Source organism: Pelophylax lessonae (genome assembly GCF_965119305.1).
Source record: "Pelophylax lessonae genome assembly, chromosome: 7".
Taxonomy (NCBI): Eukaryota; Metazoa; Chordata; class Amphibia; order Anura; family Ranidae; genus Pelophylax; species Pelophylax lessonae.
The window spans coordinates 302,673,950-302,693,651 of record NC_138774.1 but is presented as its reverse complement, the minus strand read 5'-3'; positions in this window follow the sequence as shown (position 1 = coordinate 302,693,651).

Here is a 19,702-nt window from a genome sequence, read left to right as displayed (position 1 = left end):
ATATAATAAATAATATAGAAGATAATATATAATACATAATATATAAGATAATATATAATACATAATATATAATATATAAGATAATATATAATATATAATAAATAATATAGAAGATAATATATAATACATAATATATAAGATAATATATAATACATAATATATAATATATAAGATAATATATAATAAATAATATAGAAGATAATATATAATAAATAATATAGAAGATAATATATAATACATAATAAATAATATATAAGATAATATATAATAAATAATATATAATAAATAATATATAAGATAATATATAATAAATAATATATAATATATGGGTAAAACAATTGAGGAGCTCCAGAATGTGTCCAGATATTGTTGGGAAGGAGGAATATTATTATTTATATATATATATAACCATCCTAACTTCCTCTGTCAATGGGTAGACTGGATACATAAAATGAACATCGGTGCCTCTATTCATGAACTCCAATCCACTGGTACCATGGACCTCGTTAGGTCCCTCAGTGTTGCCTTCCAATACTGGGGGGATTTTACTCCATCACAGAAAATGTAAAGGTTTTCATGTGATGCTGACTATAGGAAGACTATATAGGAAGACTATATCCCGAGCTTCCTAAATCAAATAAAATACTCACCAACATTGCAAGACACTGCTGAGGACTCCCCTCAGTTTGGGTGCATCTAATGGTAGACTGGAAAGTGGAAAAGTGTCTCCTCGCACTCCAATAAATACATATATACTATATTAAGTGTAATGAGTAAGTGTGGCATTTCCAGGTATTTAGTTACAATGTACAGTCTGATCACTGGGGGAGGGGAGACTGAGGAAATGCCTCCTCCTCCTTATACAAAGTTACAATGTACAGTCTGATCACTGGGGGAGGAGAGACTGAGGAAATGACTCCTCCTCCTTCTTCAAAGTTACAATGTACAGTCTGATCACTGGGGGAGAATGAGGAAATGCTTCCTCCTGTCTGCAGCAGACTGATGACATCATCTCAGCCAAGGCGGAGTCACTGACTGGAGCTCAAGGATGATTAATGATAAACAATGGATCTGAACAATGATACCGTTGCTGTATTTTGTGATGTCAGGGATTTATTCATGAAGACGTGTAAAGTTAGGAGGTCCATATACCGGTAGATGATGAGACTAGTTCAGTACAATGTATATAATCATGGGCGTCCGCAGGTAGGGGCAAGGGGGGGCCAACGCCCCCCCCCCCCCCCGGAGTCTCAACTTCCCCTTTCAAGTGGTTGTTAAGCCACTTTATGCCATCCTGTCTGGTCTGTTTAATGATTCTGTGTTTCTGTGTTTTAAAAAAATAAGCCGTTCTTTACCAGTTTTCAAAGGGCCAAGCGCTGCTCACGTGACCTGTCGGCTCTCTCTTCTCCCTGTCTGACAGCTGCCTGCAGCGGGCGGGGCCGAGGATTCCTCACTGATGTCAGTCAGGAGGGGAGTAGAAGGGGAGGGGGGAGAGGAGGCGGGTCACGTGAGCGGCGCTCAGAAAACTGGTAAAGAACGGCTTATTTTTTATAAAACACAGATACAGGGCACACAGGATTATTAAACAGACTGTAGAAAGGATATGAAACTTTACATGAAACTACAGCAGCAGACAGGGAGGGAGGGGGGAGAGAGGGGGGAGGAGGAGGACAGGAGGGCTGTGGATGATGGAGGCATGTAAACTGACCACGGTGTTGGGGCTCAGCAGCCATGGTATATGGTGGTCAGTTTACAGAGGGGAGGACATAGCCAGAAAGGAGAGAGCGGCGCCAGCTTAGTATAGTACAAGTTTATTTAACACTGTTAAAATTGGTGACTCACTGTCCGAGGTTGGGTGAGACCGGTACACAAAGACTGTTAGGGTCATCCATCTTCCTCTTCCAGGATAGTGGTCATAGGAGAAGGTGGTGAGGTTCCAGAGGTATAGCCGAGCCGCTGTGGGGCTGCTAGTTGTCACTGGCCGCGGCGGAGCATGCACAACAGGGCTCCGGCTGCCGACTTCTGATCCCTGATGACATCACTTCCTGGCAGGAGAAAAATAGGGGTTGCACGCGTTCGGAGCATACGTGCTCCTTCGTCAGGCGATGGGAGTGTCTCAGGTGGGGCAGGGAATTTATACCCTGTTGCCGGACTAATTGCAAAGACATCTGTCTGTGGGGGGGCGGAGCCAAAAGACTCTAAGAAAGTCATCTCAGTAAAAACACAATTGGGGATACATGTCTCTAGGAAATCCATAAAAGTACATAAAAATACATAAAAATACATGATGGTATTACATAAAAGAGGACTTATAAGAATAAATCCCATAAAAACAATACTGACATGGCCAGCAATACATTTGGCACAACAATCCCTTTGCTTCTCATCTCATCTTCTTCGGTCGATATATCGACGATATAGTTATCATCTGGGATGGCCCTGCCTCCCTCATACCACCATTTCTCGAACACTGCAATAACAACCAGATGGGGCTTTCCTTCACATCAGTCTCAGATGCCGAAAAACTCACTTTCTTGGACCTCGAGTTATACCATCATGATAATACAATCAGTGCTCAGAATTATGTCAAACCCACCGCTGGAAATTCATACCTGCACTACAATAGCTGTCACCACACCAGATGGATTCAGAACATACCAAAGAGCCAATATTGTCGCTTTAAACACAATTGCACTCAGTCCCAAACATATCTCCACCATGGAACACTACTCAAACAGAAATTTCTTGAAAAGGGTTATCCTGAAGAACTCATAACAAAAGCCTCTGACCACTACCTGCATGAAGATTTAAAGAAAAGTAGAGCGGAGTATACAAGGAAAATAAACAATCATCCCACCTCTGCACGATTCACTACCCAGTTTCACAGTAAATTCAAGCACATGGAACGCATTTTCCATAAACATTGGGCAATCCTAAAGGAAGACACTTACCTACGTGCAGACCTCACAGAGCGCCCCCGTTTTTCATACAGGCGCGCAAAAAACCTCAAAACTCTAATAGCACCAAGCCAGGTCCGCTCCATTAGACCAAAAACTAACTCATCACTCACCTCCTTTCTCCAAATCAAGGGAATGTACAAATGTTGTAAGACCAGGTGCTTAACATGCAAACATGTGAGACACGGTCTAAAGGAATTCACAAACAATGGAAAAACCCATCACCTCACTGACTTCTACACTTGTTCGACGGAATATGTCATCTATTGCCTCGTGTGCCCCTGCAACCTACTTTATGTAGGCCGTACTATACGGACCTTACGCAAACGCTTTGGAGAGCATCGGAACCTTGTTGAAACAGGTTCCAATAAACATAGCGTCCCCCGACACTTTACTGAGTATCATCCCAAGAGCTCCGATGGACTCAAAGTGTGGGTATTGGAAGCCATCCCTGCACACTTTCCCCCTGCTGAACGGTTCAAGCGACTGTGTACCAGAGAAAACTACTGGATTTATACCCTGGACACTCTAGCGCCAGGAGGCCTAAACGAGGGATTAGAAATCAATATCACACTCTAAAATATTGCACATATACTTGTGACACCTCATACATTCACACATCATTCCCTATCAGTGACATATATATATATATATTTTTTTTTCCATCAATATTTTATATATATATATATATATATATATATATATATATATATATATATATATGTATATTTTTATATGTGTATGTGTGTATATATATGTATATATATATATGTGTGTATTCTATTCTCATTTTCATTTTTATTTTTATTTTTATCTTTATTTTATTTTTACTTTTATTTTCATGTTTATTTTTATTTTTATTTATATATTATTATTTTTATTTCTATGTTTATTTTTATTTTATTTTTTTAATTATTTTTTTTATTTATTTTTTTTTTTTTTAACTTTACCTTTACATTTATTTCTATTTTAATTTTTTCCCTCCAATACCGTTTTTTCATGTAGATGTTTACACACATTACCGATCTATTTTCCCCATGGCCATGTCAGTATTGTTTTTATGGGATTTATTCTTATAAGTCCTCTTTTATGTAATACCATCATGTATTTTTATGTACTTTTATGGATTTCCTAGAGACATGTATCCCCAATTGTGTTTTTACTGAGATGACTTTCTTAGAGTCTTTTGGCTCCACCCCCCCACAGACAGATGTCTTTGCAATTAGTCCGGCAACAGGGTATAAATTCCCTGCCCCACCTGAGACACTCCCATCGCCTGACGAAGGAGCACGGATGCTCCGAACGCGTGCAACCCCTATTTTTCTCCTGCCAGGAAGTGATGTCATCAGGGATCAGAAGTCGGCAGCCGGAGCCCTGTTGTGCATGCTCCGCCGCAGCCAGTGACAACTAGCAGCCCCACAGCGGCTCGGCTATACGTCTGGAACCTCACCACCTTCTCCTATGACCACTATCCTGGAAGAGGAAGATGGATGACCCTAACAGTCTTTGTGTACCGGTCTCACCCAACCTCGGACAGTGAGTCACCAATTTTAACAGTGTTAAATAAACTTGTACTATACTAAGCTGGCGCCGCTCTCTCCTTTCTTGCATCTCTCAGGGCTTCTCCACGCTTCAGCCGGCTGCCGCGGACTATAGCTTCCCTACAGTACCAAACTTTGTTTCCCCCCCCACGCAGCCCCATAACCCCCCCCCCCTTCCATCCACCAACATTTCTTGTACCACCTTGGGATATTAGAAGAGCGCCATGACACCCCCCACTTTCATGAGGACATAGCCAGGCAGGATCAGCCAGGTATTTTAGGTGATAGAAGGGGCCAAATTACACAGCAAAGCACTGGTCTGTATAACACGCTTTAAGGGAACAAGATCAATTTAATTTTTTTAGGTTAACAAATGCTTTAAAAATAAATGCTGCTGTTTGCTCTTTAAAAATAAATACTCAAAATAAGTATAATGACTAAGCCCCTCCCCTTCATGACATTTTTGCAAAGGGGTGGAGCATGAGTGACCTTAACCACTTCCCCACCAGGCCTATTTTGGACACTTTTTGTTTACAAGTTAAAACCATTATTTTTTCCTAGAAAACTACTTAGAACCCCCAAACATTATATATATATATTTTTTAAGCAAAGACTCTGGAGAATAAAATGCCGGTCATTGCGATATTTTTTGTCACGCGGTATTTGCGCAGCGGTCTTTAAAACGCAATTTTTTGGGAAAAATTAAAAAAAAAATCACATTTCACTGCATTTAAAAAATACTAAACAGTAAAGTTAGCCCATTTTTTTTGTAGATTGTGAAAGATGATGTCACGCCGAGCAAATAGATACTCAACATGTTACGGTTTAAAATTGCGCCCCCCCGTGGGATGGCGACAAACTTCGGTCAATAGAGATCTCAATAGGCGAAGCTTTACATTTTTTTAACGGTTACCAGTTTAGAGTTAGAGTGTAGCTCTTTTTTTTTAAATTATTGCCCACTCTCTGGCGATCGCGGCGATACAATCGCTTGATTTATTCTCCCTGGAGAAGAGACGTCTGAGGGGGGACATGATAGCAATTTATAAATATCTTAATGGGGATCCCAGCTTAGAAAAAAAGCTGTTCATTCGAAGGGATTGCATGAGGACTCGAGGGCATACAATGCGATTAGAGGAGAAGCGTTTTAATCACAGGCAACGTGGGGGGTTCTTTACTGTTAGGGCTACAAGATTGTGGAATTCTCTAGCACAAGAGGTGGTTTCTGCGGGAAGTATGGTGGCTTTCAAAAGACTCTTAGACTTACATCTCAAGAATCAGAACATTCAGGGGTATGTGAGATGATTACAGCCACACACACCTACACAGGTTGAACTGGATGGACTATTGTCTTTATTCAACCTCACCTACTATGTAACTATATGTAACTATGATACCTCACATGTGTGGTTTGAACAGCGGTTTCATTTGCGGCTCGACTTCCGTGTACGTTTATTTTTGGGCGCGAGCTAACGGTGACGGCGGCGGCTACATTTTTTTTTTCCTATTTATTTTATTTTTTTTTTAACTTTATTACAGTTTTTACAAAAAAATAAATAAATCTGATCACTTTTATTGCTGTCACAAGCAATGTAAACATCCCTTGTGACACCAAGTGACAGTCTCAGGCTCAGCCAGTCGATCCACCACCACGCACTCAGTGCAGCCGCCTCCGCCGGATCCGGATGTGACCTCACAGCGGCTGACGTAGAAAGAGTATATTGGGCCGGGGCTGCTGCAACGGCAATCATCACAGCGGCCGCGGCGCCGACCCCAATGCTTAAAGCGGCCCACCGGGAAATATCCCAGTATCCCGGTAGGCCAGTCAGGCACTGGTGACAGGTAGTCATTATGGAGGGATCGAGGGTCTAAAAGACCCTAGACCAGTGATGGCGGACCATGGCACCCCAGATGTTTTGGAACTACATTTCCCATGAGTCTCCACTACACTGCAGAGTTCATGAGCATCATGGGAAATGTAGTTCCAAAACATCTGGGGTGCCAAGGTTCGCCATCACTGCCCTAGACCCTTCCACTACACTTCCATGTATGCAAAACGCCAAAAACAGTGTTTTTGCATACAGCCGTTTTTTAAATTTGCCGCCTTTTGCAGCACAGTAACCCGGAAGTGACGTCATGGACGCCGCCTCCGGGTTACGTCATCGGAGACCGATCAATGCCGTTTCCGGCATTGATTGGGACTCCATCCAGCCGGCGGATGTTGCTGACGGAAAGACGACTGTCGGCTCTAAACCACGGTACCGGGATGGGGTCTCTAGCTAGAGGCATCATCCCGGTATACTACCGCAAAGTTTGCTGACGTAGTCCTACGTCACTTTGCGGTAAGTGGTTAAAACGATGCCCAACCCTGAAAAAAGTTCTGCGGACGCCCATGTATATAATAACAATATATTACAAAAAAAGCTTTAACTTTGCGCATTGTTCTTTCTGAAGGTTTGAAAAGGATATTTTTGTCGGTTTGCAATTTCCAAATTGACGATCGAATTTCTATATAAAGTGAGAATGTTCCTTTACTCAGATCTTCAGTTCATGAAAGTTATTTTTCATCAGACCTCCTGATCTCTTATGACGCTTGCTTTCTCATCAGGGTTATCCCTTCTCATGTAATTTACCAATAAAACTTCCCACATGGGAGTTTTTTCTTTTTTTTTCCCTAGACAAAGTTCCAAACAGCTGGAAAATTCTTCTTTCTGCAATAAAAAGCTTATTAATTTTAGCAACTTTACTTTCATGTTCTAATGCCGAGGTAGTGCTATTTTAGGGCCCCACAGGAACAGAGGAATACATCAGTTCTCCTGACAAAAAAGATTTCCATAGCAAATGTGGACATTCCTTCTATTGTAAGTCAAGCTTTATGAATCAGCGTCTTACACAATGGGAAATGGATTGACGTTAATTCAAACGTTTTTTCCTTTCTTTGAAGAAGAAACAATAAACTCTTCAATGCGTTGTTTAGATTGAGGTTTTTCGTGTTAATTTGGGAACCTTCATGAAGGCTCCAGGTAAAGCCGTTCTATAGAAGACTACAAAACATGTCCACTTTATGTGGGAATTTTATGGTGGGAATACTTTATGTGCATTTGTCCTGAAGTATCTGAATATGTGACCTGGTAAAAGTCTTGGCTTGTCTGACCAATCTGCTGTCCCGATGCGGGTGAGGTCAATGCCTCTCAGGTGGGGGTTAGGGGCAGTCTCATCCAAAAGGACCTTTCCAGGCAATCTTCCACACCCAGGTTCGTATTTCCCAGAAAAATACATTTTCTTGTGCTAAAGTTAAACAAGAAACAGATTTATCCAGTGGTTTGGTTCACCAGCACCACATCCCTACACAATAAAACAAGAAAAATGACTCTCGCGGGAGCTGGGATTTTTAAGGTGCCAATAATATACTCCAAAAGCGAAGATAAAATTCCAAAGTTTAATTTAAATTCATTAAAAGTATGTACGGCATAACAGTTATGACACACAAACATGAAAAATACATTAAAAATTATTCAAACGTCTCGATTTGAAGTTCATGATGTTGTGAGGGTGATAATCCCAACATGTTTCGCTATAATTCGCTTCCTCAGGGGATATTGTGATATTATGCCAATATGTCTTTTGAAGATAATCACCCAAATTTCCACCTTAGGGTTAGGCAAGCAAGCCATAGATGCTACATTGGAGCCCACGCTCCTCAGATCCATATAAAACGCAAGGCATTTTGAAGTGGAGCTACTCCAAAACATCGGTTGGGATCTCATATTGATGTAATCAGTGATTACTAACAAGGGTCATCTCCAAGTGTAAAAATCTTTCTCCCTAACAACAAGCAGACCCAATCTATTCCTCCTGTGGCCAAAAAAACAGGAGTTACATTCTGCAACTTTCCATTGGAGTCCTACATAAGTTTATGTATGGTTTTCAATCCGTCCTTTCCCTACAAACATTACAGAAAGACAATATATTTAGTCTATAAATTCCATCCTTGTTAGCATGCATTTTCTGATTTCCCCTCCTCAATCTTCATTCAGTAGGATCTCCAACCTTTGGATTTCAGCTGTCCCCAACCAGGCACTCGCTGGCTAGCACACATCCCTGAGATCACCTATTGTGGATCATCATTGGTAACCCTGTTTGATCTTCCTGAGCAGCATTTTTGTTGGTCAGACCTCTGATCATCTGTTTTTAACATTACTCTGGCAGGCCCACAATCTTAATCAACAAAGCAGAACCTGGAAGTGTTTTTCTTGTATCTTTCCCATATTTGGGACATTGTTATTATATAACTTTCTGATATACATGCATTGTATTTTTGATATCACCAATATATAAATTACTTAATTGACTATCCACAGACCGCTACCCAAGGTCACCCCTGAAGAAGGAGTTACAATTTGACTTCGAAACGCGTTGGGTTCACACCCTGGGGTGCTGTGGTTACTATCTGCTCATTGATTTCATGTATTGTATACAGCTTGCCATATTTTAAAATAATTCAGGTGTAGATTGGCTTCCCCTGGCCGATCCCCATTGTGGGCGGAAGCGCTTCACGGCGCTTCCGATAGTAAACAGGAAGTGCGTCATTGCGCACGCCGCAACCGGAAGTGCGTCATCACGCACCGGAAGCGGAAGTGCGTCATGACGCACCGGCAGCGGAGGCGCGTGATTGCGCCTCGAGCAATAAGGGGCACTATTTAAGAGCATGCTGCACATGGGGGGCTTCGCCTTTGACAACGCCTTAGCAGGACGAAACGCGTCAGGCACGCCAGCCCCCATGCAGACACGCTTACAGCCGCGGCCATCTTTACTTTATACATGCCTGTTTCAAGCAGATATCTTGTGAGTGCTTTTACCATTTTTTATTAATAAAGTCTGTACATACTTCACTATGTGCACCCCCATTTGTCTTTCACCTGGGGTATATGAAATTTACAGAGTCCATGGTCCTGTCTGGATATCCCGTGGAGGATTGGAGGAAGATTTGGTGCGTTTTGTTCCTGGTGATCATATACACCGCATGCCTGGTGGACCTTCCTTAACAGGGGGTCTGAGTTTCTGGTAAGGAGACAACCATTTATTTCTTTGCACGTGGTGACCGTCAGGAGCTTTCTTGCATGATTGGTGTTGGAATATATGAATATACCTTTTTACATCTGAATTATTTTTCTCAGACGGACTTTATGGACTCTGGTCTTTTGTCTTTGCATTTAGAATTTTGGATTTAGTGGCGCTGTACCTTAACAACATTGCTTTATGGTCTGATATACTACTGTACCGGCAGCCTATCAACTAGTTTACTTTTTGAACGCAGCTTTCTCCCTTTTGTTTTTGTGCCATATTTTAAACCATTGTGTATTTTCTAATAAATTGTATTTTCTAATAAAAATGGATTTTTGTAAAATCTTACCGTAAAATCCTTTTCTCTTAGCTCATTGACAGACGTAGTCCTCGGTGATTCAACACCCTCGGGTTATGCTGCCCTCTACAGGAGTAGGACTAGACAGGAAAGAAAACGTTCTGGCCACACCCTAGGGGCAGTCCCAGAGGGTATATCCTCTCACTTCCTGCTCTAGCAAATCAGTTATGTCACAAAGCAGTGTTTAGAGAATTTAACCCAACCCAACTCAAAAACAGAGGGGCGGGTACTACGTCTGTCAATGAGCTAAGAGAAAAGGATTTTACGGTAAGATTTTACAAAAATCCATTTTTCTCTATCGCTCATTGACAGACGTAGTCCTCGGTGATTCAACACCCTCGGGACGTCCCAAAGCAGTACCACAAATGAGGGGTGGGAAAATGGAAATCAAATCCAATCTAGAAGGCCCAACCGGTGCCAACTAGAAGTTTATAATGCTCATCCTCAATGATGAGACTCAACAGAAATTTTTCAACAGAAAAAAACCCCCGAGGTAGACCACCGGTCTCCTCAAATTGCGGCCTGCAAAACCTTGCGGCCAAATGAGGCATCCGCCGATGCCATCACATCAATCTTATAAAATTTTGTAAAGGTATGTACCGACGACCAAGTGGCCGCCTTACATACCTGGACCACTGACGCCTGATGGCGATAGGCCCAGGAAGTACTGAACGCTCGAGTGAAGTGCGCCATAACAGGGAACGGAGGATTCCGACCCTTAATAGAATAAGCCTGTACCACCGTCTGACTGATCCATGTAGATATGGTCACGGCAGACACAGGCAACCCCCTTCAAGGGCTATCCGTGATCACAAAAAGTGAGTCCGTCTTACGAAAACAAGTTCGTAGTAGTCAAGTGTATCCTTCTGAACCCCATCCAAGGAGTGTAATGCAAACTCCCAAGGATGGCTAGTCTTAGGGCACGGGGAAGGTAACACAATATTTTTATTCAGATGAAAAACTCTGAAAACCATTTTAGGAAGGAAGGATGGATTCGGAAGAAGAACCACCTTATCCCTATGAACCACCAGATATGGGGAACGACAAGATAATACGGCCAGTTCTGACAACCTGCGTGCAGAAGTAATGGCCACCAAGAAGGCCACCTTCTGGGATAATGTAAGCAAGGGAATCTCCCTAATATCTTCAAAGAGAAGTTTCTGAAGAACCGACCACACTAAATTAAGATCCCAGGCGGTAAGGGTGCGCGCACTGGCGGAGCCAGATGTCGCACCCCCTGGATGAAATTCCGCACCAAGGAATGATTAGCCAAAGGTTTCTTGAAAGAAGATTGCTAACGCCGAAAACCTGACCCTTGATCGTGCTCAAGGATAGTTTCTGCTCAACCCCTTCTTGCAGACAGACCAAAATTCGGGTCACCGAATAGGTATGTGGGGGAAATCCAATAGATTCACACCATGCAATATAAGACTTCCATGTGCTGGAAGTCGCTTTCCTTGCTTTAACTGGAGGTAGGAATAACTGAAGCGGACACTCCCTTGTCCTTCAGTACCTGGGTCTCAATGGCCAGGCCATTAAGCCAGCGACTGTAAAGCAAGATGGAAGATCGGTCCCTGAGACCGCAAATCCTCCCTGAGAGGAAGTCTCCAAGGAGCGTCCGCGAATAGCCTCACCAAGTCGGCGTACCAGGCTCGACGAGGTCAGTCCGGAATTTCCAGAATAACTGGAATTCCCTCCACCTCTATCCTGCGAAGAAGTTCCCGCAGCAACTTGAGAGGATGGAAGGCATGCCGTAGCCTATACTGCCCCCACGGGGCGATCAGCGTTTCTGCTGCGTCCGCTAGAGGATCGCGGCGCGAGCTACAAACCTCCGCACCTTCCTGTTAAGCCAAGGTGCAACAGATCCACATCCGGAATGTCCCAATGTGGGGACAGCTAGTGAAAAACCTCTGGATGAAGAGGCCATATGCGATTGGATCCGAATCGGACTGCTCTAGAGCTGCTCGATCCAGTAAATCAGACAAAATCTGATCGCTCAGTTCCGATACCCTTATTAATAATCTGGATACTATCGGAAGAATGACTTCCCCTGGTTGAGCATCGGAGACTTCCTGGTCCGCTCGCTCAACCGGATCCGATTGTCCAGGGAATCGGAATTCTGATTCCATTAAAAAAGAATCTCCTTCAGGAGAATTTGGGTATGAGACTGGATATACGGTACTGCCTCTAAGAAGGCCACCATCAGTCCCAGCCAATTGACGGACAGCAACATCCGAATCGTTGACTGAACCTTCTGGAGTTTCTCCGCAAGGAGAAACTCTCTTGCCCAGGATGTATCCAACCTTAGGCCCAGATAGTTCAGTCTCCTGGTGGGAACCAGGGATGATCTTTGGGAAAGCGAAAAAACGCTGATGTCCTGCGATGATGGGGATATAAAGATAGGCATCCTAAATGTCTATGGACGCCAGGAAATCCCCCTGATGCAGGGAGGCCACCACTGTACGGATGGACTCTATTTCTTCCCAAGTCCAGATTTGGACGCACCTTGCCCTCTTTCCTGGGCATTGTGAATAGGTTCGAATAGAACCCCTGAAACCGTTCAATGTTAGAAGGGAAGAATCGCACCGTGGAAGTGATCGAAACTCGATCCTGTGTCCTCCAGAAACCGGTGAAGACACCCCCCCCACCCCAGAGATGGGTAGGGGCGCATCAGGATGTATCTTCAGGCTTGGCTGAGCCGGACTTTTTGTTTAGCCGACCAGCGCCCTTTGAAACCCTCTAAAGGGGCTTTGGAGGGTTTCGCCTTATCGCCCGCCCTCGCGGAACGAACAACTCTTTATGAGCAGAAAAGGAAGGTCCTCGTTAGTTACGAGGTCCTTTTATCCTAACAGTCTGTGGCAAGACAGCAGGTGGTACCGTCTATCCTATAAAGAGGAATTCCTCAAACGGATAGCACCTAGCCATGCGTTTGGAAATAACAGGGGTTCGTTTCAAAAACGACCCCATTTGGGTAAAGGAAAATCCTTCGCCCATTTGGTAGGCTAACAAGTACCAAAAAGGAATCTCAGTCTCAGCTACCTCTGCCGGTGTAACCTCAAGACTAAAGGTTTCCCGGACGGACACAACTAGTGCATCCACCACTCTTGTGCTATGGCGGAGGCAGAAACGTGCTCCTCACTGCTGAGGAGATATTACCTGAGACAACAGCCCCTGAAGTATCTGATAAACAATAGGGGTAGGCGGGGGTGGCTTCTTGACCCCCGTCCCTGACAGGCCACCTCCACCCGGGATACCAAAGACTCCAAAACTGCCGATAATGCATTAAAAACAAGTGGGGTACTGGAGGGTCCTGCGGCCACCTTGAGGGGATCAGGTGGGGATACCTATGCGGCAGGGTCAATGATTAAACAAAGCCATTTGCCAGCGACAAAAAATGACAAAGTAAAAAACTTTTATTTTTGTGTCCCCCAGTCGCAACATCGCCCCTCAGTGTTACCTGCCTTTTTGGACCCCAGAGAGAGAGAGAGAGAGAGAGACCCCAAGGCTCATCCCTGATGCACAGAAGTTTTCATCAGCTTGCTCAGTGCTTGTCTTGTTACAGACAGGAAGTCTTTGGCCCTGTTTCCTGGGTAAAGGAGGTGGCTCCGCCCCTTAACACGCCTGCCGGCGCCTCCCCCTGGCTCCATGAGGTGTTTGAGTCACCTCAAACATGGCCGCCCCCATGCTGGAGACACGAGGCTACACCAAAATGGCGGCCTCGTGCGATCTACCAGACAATGGCGGCGGCCTGCACAGAATAGCGGCATGTCTGCAGAAGGATCTCGGCCTCACAACCCTTCACCCTCATGGTGGTCAGCGGTACCGGACCCTGGCGGGCTGTATGCGGTCCGTGGCCGTCGGGAGGCATCTGCTTAGCTGGAGGAATGATCTGGAATGCAGTATACATGTATAGACATCGCCCTGTGGCTTCTGACAGGTAGGATACCTTATACTATCACAGTAAAGTTCTAGTACTGCCACTGACTACATATCATTTTCACATTTTTACAATTAGATTGTCAGCTCCCAAACCAAGCCTCCTGGCTTCTTGTACACAAAAATCACACTCAATTAGGGGGATCTGTGACATGTTATAGGATAGAGGGGAACCCATCCTTACCATTACAGAGAGGGGCCCACGTTCACCACAAAACCCGTCAGGGAAAAAGGGGGAACATACTACTCACCATACCGGAACCAGGCGGGCGCCAACTCCTGACAGTATGTAACGCTCCTGCGTTTCTTATATGGTGTGGATATTCAGCTGCAGAAATAGTTCCACGTCAGTAGTCATGTAAGAGATATGCTGAGATACCATTCCCAACCTCAATGACTCATCATGTGTGGAAGGTCTTATTTCAGCCAGTAAATACACACAATTAGCAAGCTGGTTCCTAGAGTGACTTTATGTATGTGGTAACACAATGATGAAGGTTGAGGGATAGGTTGAGTGGAGGTGGTAGGTGATAGACACTTGAAGGTGAGACAGTAGCAGATGGATGCAGGAAGGTTTAGCAATGTTGTATGATAGCAGATGATAGAATAGCAGGTGGACATACAAAAGAGATCAACCCAGTGCAGAAAAGTAGCAGTAGTCTCAAGAGCTAGCAATCTAGTTTATGCAGATGTGATAAACAGTCTTTACTATGCAGAGCTAGATAGTGTAAGCTTAGTATAAGTTTATAGAGAATTCCCCTGCGGGGTACTTAGCACTATTAGCGATACAGCCGAAGGGTGGTTCAGGAGAGGCGGATGATCCAGTAGCGGGATACAGGGATCAGCGCAGCGAGGTTCTGTCAGCGAGGTAAGCTTGCAAGCATGGAAGCTTCAAGCAAGGTTAGCATCCAAGTAAGGGTGTTTGAACGAACACATGTGAGTGAGAACCGGCGCTTTAAATAGCCATCTAGTCCGGCGCTGGGTGATGACAGCTCCAGTCTTAAAGGTGTATGCGCACCTTTCCAAAAGTAAATGGTGGGGCGCATACACTTGTGGAAAGTGTAATTTAGGGTACCAAAGGTACCGGAACATTACAATACCCCCCCTTAAGGCCTGCTCCTGAAGGCCTCTGGAGCTGGTTTGTCTGGGTATCTCGCATGAAAATTGCGGATTAATCTAGGGGCATGTATGTCAGAGGTGTTTAGCCAGGTGTCGTCTTGGGGCCCATAGTTCTTCCATCTAACCAAGTACTGAAGTCTTCTGTAGATACGAGAATCCAGAATCTCTTTTATCTCGTATTCTTCTCCACCTTCAACTTGTACAGGAGGGGGAGGTGGAATATTAGGCCTTATTCCTTGGTCCGGAACATGGGGCTTCAGTAGCGACACATGGAAAATGGGATGGATTTTTAGGTCCATTGGCAATGTAAGCTGCACTGCAGCTTTTCCAATAAGTTTCTTGATTGGGAAAGGTCCCAAGAACAGAGGTCCAAGCTTTTTGCTAGGGATCTTCAGTCTCAAGTTTTTTGTTGAGAGCCAAACGAGGTCCCCGATAGTATACTGTGGAGAAGGTCTTCTACGAAGATCATAGTACTTCTTTTGTTGACTGTGAGCGTGTGCAATGGTAGTATTTAGTAAACCCAGAGAATCCTTTATTTGGGTAAGATAGTCTGAGGCTACTGGGTTGTTTGAAGGAAGGATGCGTGGAGGGAGAATAGAGGGATGGAACCCATAGTTCAAGTAGAACGGACTCTGCTTGGTTGTACTGTGAGTTGCGTTGTTGTAGGCAAATTCTGCCAGGGGGAGAAGATCCAACCAATCATCCTGTTGGTAAGAAGTGTAACAACGTAAATACTGCTCGATGCATTGGTTGACTCTCTCAGTCTGTCCGTTGGTCTGCGGATGGTAAGGAGAAGTGAGCTTCCGCTCAATCCGTAGTATGTGACATAGTTCTTGCCAGAATTTAGAAATAAATTGGGATCCACGGTCAGACAGAAGAGTTTTTGGGATACCATGTAATCTGAAGACATGTTTCATCAGGAGTTCTGCCGTTTGTTTGGACGAAGGTAGTCTGCGAATAGCAATGAAATGTGCCATCTTTGTCAGATGGTCCACTGACACCAAGATGGTATTAAATCCTTTGGAAGGAGGCAATTCTACGATGAAGTCCAATGACAAAACCTCCCATGGAGTTTGGGGTATTGGTAGACTGCATAGTAGACCGGATGGTCTCGTAGTGTCAATTTTGGACCTGGCACAGACATTGCATGAAGAGACGAATTTTTGTATAGATGTTTTCATGTCAGGCCACCAGAATTGCCGAGAAATCAAATTGAAAGTCTTTGTCATACCCATATGTCCTGCCATAGGCACATCATGCGATAATTCCAAGATCTTGGTGCGTAGGGTAGGTGGTATGTAAAGTTTGTCGTTGTAATAGAGGAAGCCCTCTGCATCAGTATTTAGTTGTGGTGGGGGTGAATCCAAACTTATACCATGCAGAACCTCTTCCTTCAAGGAACGGACAACTCCAATAATGCGTTTGTGAGGTATTATAGGAACGGAAGGGATTTCAAAGTAGTTTTCTTCAGTTAGTCGTGATAGTGCATCCGCCTTTTTGTTCTTATCTGCAGGTGTGTAGGTCACTAGGAAGTTAAACCTTAGAAAGAATAGTGACCATCGTACCTGTCGATGCGAGAGAGTTTTGCTAGTCTGAAGATATTGGAGGTTTTTATGGTCCGTGTATATAATTATTGGTAGTTGGGTGCCTTCGAGTAAATGTCGCCAATTCTCCAGAGCCAATTTTATAGCAAGCAGTTCCTTCTCACCCACGGGGTAATTTATCTCGGGACTGCTAGGGGATTTAGAAAAAAAAGCGACTGGATGAAGTGGTGAAGTGGGGGTAGGTCATTGGGAGAGTATTGCTCCTACTGCCATGTTTGACGCATCTACCTCCAGAATGTATTGGAGGGATGGGTCTGGATGGCGTAGTATGGGAGCGGAAGTAAACCTTGTCTTTAACAAGTGGAAAGCCTTATTTGCTTCTTCTGACCATTTAAATGGTATTTTTATGCTAGTGAGCTGTGTGAGGGGTCTCACAATAGCAGAAAAGTTTTTTATGAACTTCCTGTAGAAATTTGAAAATCCCAGGAATCGCTGTAGCGCCTTGCGTGTAGTTGGTGTAGGCCAATCCTGAATGCAGGATATTTTACTCATGTCCATCTCGATTCCTGTTTTGGATATGATGTAGCCTAGAAAGAGTACCTCATCTTTATGGAACAAGCATTTTTTCAGTTTCACATAAAGGTTATGTGCAAGCAATCTCGATAATACAAGTCTTACATGTCTTATGTGTTCAGACAGGGTCCGTGAATATATAAGTATATCGTCCAGATATACCACAACACAGACATCTAGTAAGTCTTTAAAAATATCGTTTATAAATCGTTGGAAAACTGCAGGGGCATTGCATAGGCCGAATGGCATCACAAGATATTCGAACAATCCGTATCTAGTTCTGAATGCAGTCTTCCACTCGTGTCCATCACGGATTCGAATGAGATTGTATGCCCCCTTCAGGTCTAATTTTGAAAAATAGGTAGCTCCACGCACCTGCTCAATGAGCTCAGGGATAAGCGGTAGAGGATAGCGATCTTTTATTGTGATAGCATTCAATTTCCTGTAGTCGATGATAGGTCTGAGACTTGAATCTTTATTGCGAACAAAAAAGAGTCCTGCTGCTGTGGAAGAAGTGGAAGGTCTAATAAAACCTTTTTCCAAGTTCTCATCCAAATAGGTTTTGAGATGGGCAAGTTCATCCTGTGAAAGAGGATAAACATGACCGAACGGCAATTTGCTATTTGGGAGTAGATCAATGCTACAATCATAGTCTCGATGGGGAGGTAGTGCTTGAGCATTTTTCTCAGGAAAAACCTCAGAAAGATCCTGATAACATAGTGGTGCAATCTCATCTGTCACCACAGACAGAATCTTCCCGGAAAACGGGAGGTTACACGTTTCCTCGCAATAACAAGAAGGGAAGGTCAAGGACCGTTTCTTCCAATCTATGGTTGGTTGGTGTGTGTGCAACCAGGGAAGTCCCAACACAATGGGAAAGTGGGGTGATGGTATTAAATCGAAGGTAGAAGTCTCCCTATGAGACTCGTTAATAGTGACTAGAAGTGCTTGTGTCTGATCGGTGATCGGACCAGAGGATAATGGAACACCGGTAATAAGACTTACTGAGACAGGTTTGAGTTTAGAAATAATAGGAATTTTATTTAAAGCAGCAAAACATATATCCATATAATTTCCACAAGATCCTGTGTCAATCATGGCCTTAGTAGTAATCCTGTTCTGGTCCCACTGTAATGTCAAAAAAACAGAAATGTAAGGGTTAGTGAATGAAGTTGTCAATCCTCCTAGGGAGACATGTGAACACTCACCCTTCTTTTTGTTGACTAGGGGGCAGACGTTTATCTTGTGATCCGGGGATGCACAGTACAAGCAGAGATTTTCATTTCGTCTTTTGGCTTTTTCCATAGTTGATAGCGGTGGGCGTATGGTTCCTACCTCCATAGGAACGGCCAGACTCCGAGAGGAAACGGATAATGGCATTCCCATCTTTTCAGCCTTTCTTTCTCGTAGTCTTCTATCTATGGTAATACTGAGTTGTATTAATGCATCCAGGGTTTTTGGCAGATCCGCTCGGGCGAGCTCGTCCTTAACGGCTTCTGATAGGCCAAGCCTAAATTGGGTTTTCAGAGATGCATCATTCCATTCTGAATCAAGGGTCCATCTCTTGAACTGTGCGACAAAGTCTTCTACAGGCCTCCTTCCTTGTTTCAAGGATCTTAACTGAAGATCAGCAGTACTCTGCCTATTGGGGTCATCATATAGGCTAGTGAGCTCTGCCAGGAACAAGGCATAGGAGTTGAGAAGCTGGTCGTTTTTCTCAAAAAGAGAATCTGCCCAGGCTCGAGGATCGCTTGATAGGTAAGAAATAATAGTACAAACCTTAATGTGATCAGTAAGGTAGGTACGAAGTTTTAGCAAAAAAAGTAACTCACATGCGTTTTTAAATTCGCGAAATTTTTTGCGATCGCCTGTAAATACCAAAGGGGGATTTATCTTGGGTTCAGGGGACTGAGCAGAGGTAAGTTGTGTCAGTCTAATTACCTGCTGCGACAGAGCCTGATTGTCTTCTTTTAATTCAGCAAGTGTGTGTATTAACGCAGATACTTGCTGTTTTAATTGTGTCACCTGAGTGGTTATTTCTGCTGAATCCATTTTTGGTTCGTTCAATCTGTAACGCTCCTGCGTTTCTTATATGGTGTGGATTTTCAGCTGCAGAAATAGTTCCACGTCAGTAGTCATGTAAGAGATATGCTGAGATACCATTCCCAACCTCAATGACTCATGTGTGGAAGGTCTTATTTCAGCCAGTAAATACACACAATTAGCAAGCTGGTTCCTAGAGTGACTTTATGTATGTGGTAACACAATGATGAAGGTTGAGGGATAGGTTGAGTGGAGGTGGTAGGTGATAGACACTTGAAGGTGAGACAGTAGCAGATGGATGCAGGAAGGTTTAGCAATGTTGTATGATAGCAGATGATAGAATAGCAGGTGGACATACAAAAGAGATCAACCCAGTGCAGAAAAGTAGCAGTAGTCTCAAGAGCTAGCAATCTAGTTTATGCAGATGTGATAAACAGTCTTTACTATGCAGAGCTAGATAGTGTAAGCTTAGTATAAGTTTATAGAGAATTCCCCTGCGGGGTACTTAGCACTATTAGCGATACAGCCGAAGGGTGGTTCAGGAGAGGCGGATGATCCAGTAGCGGGATA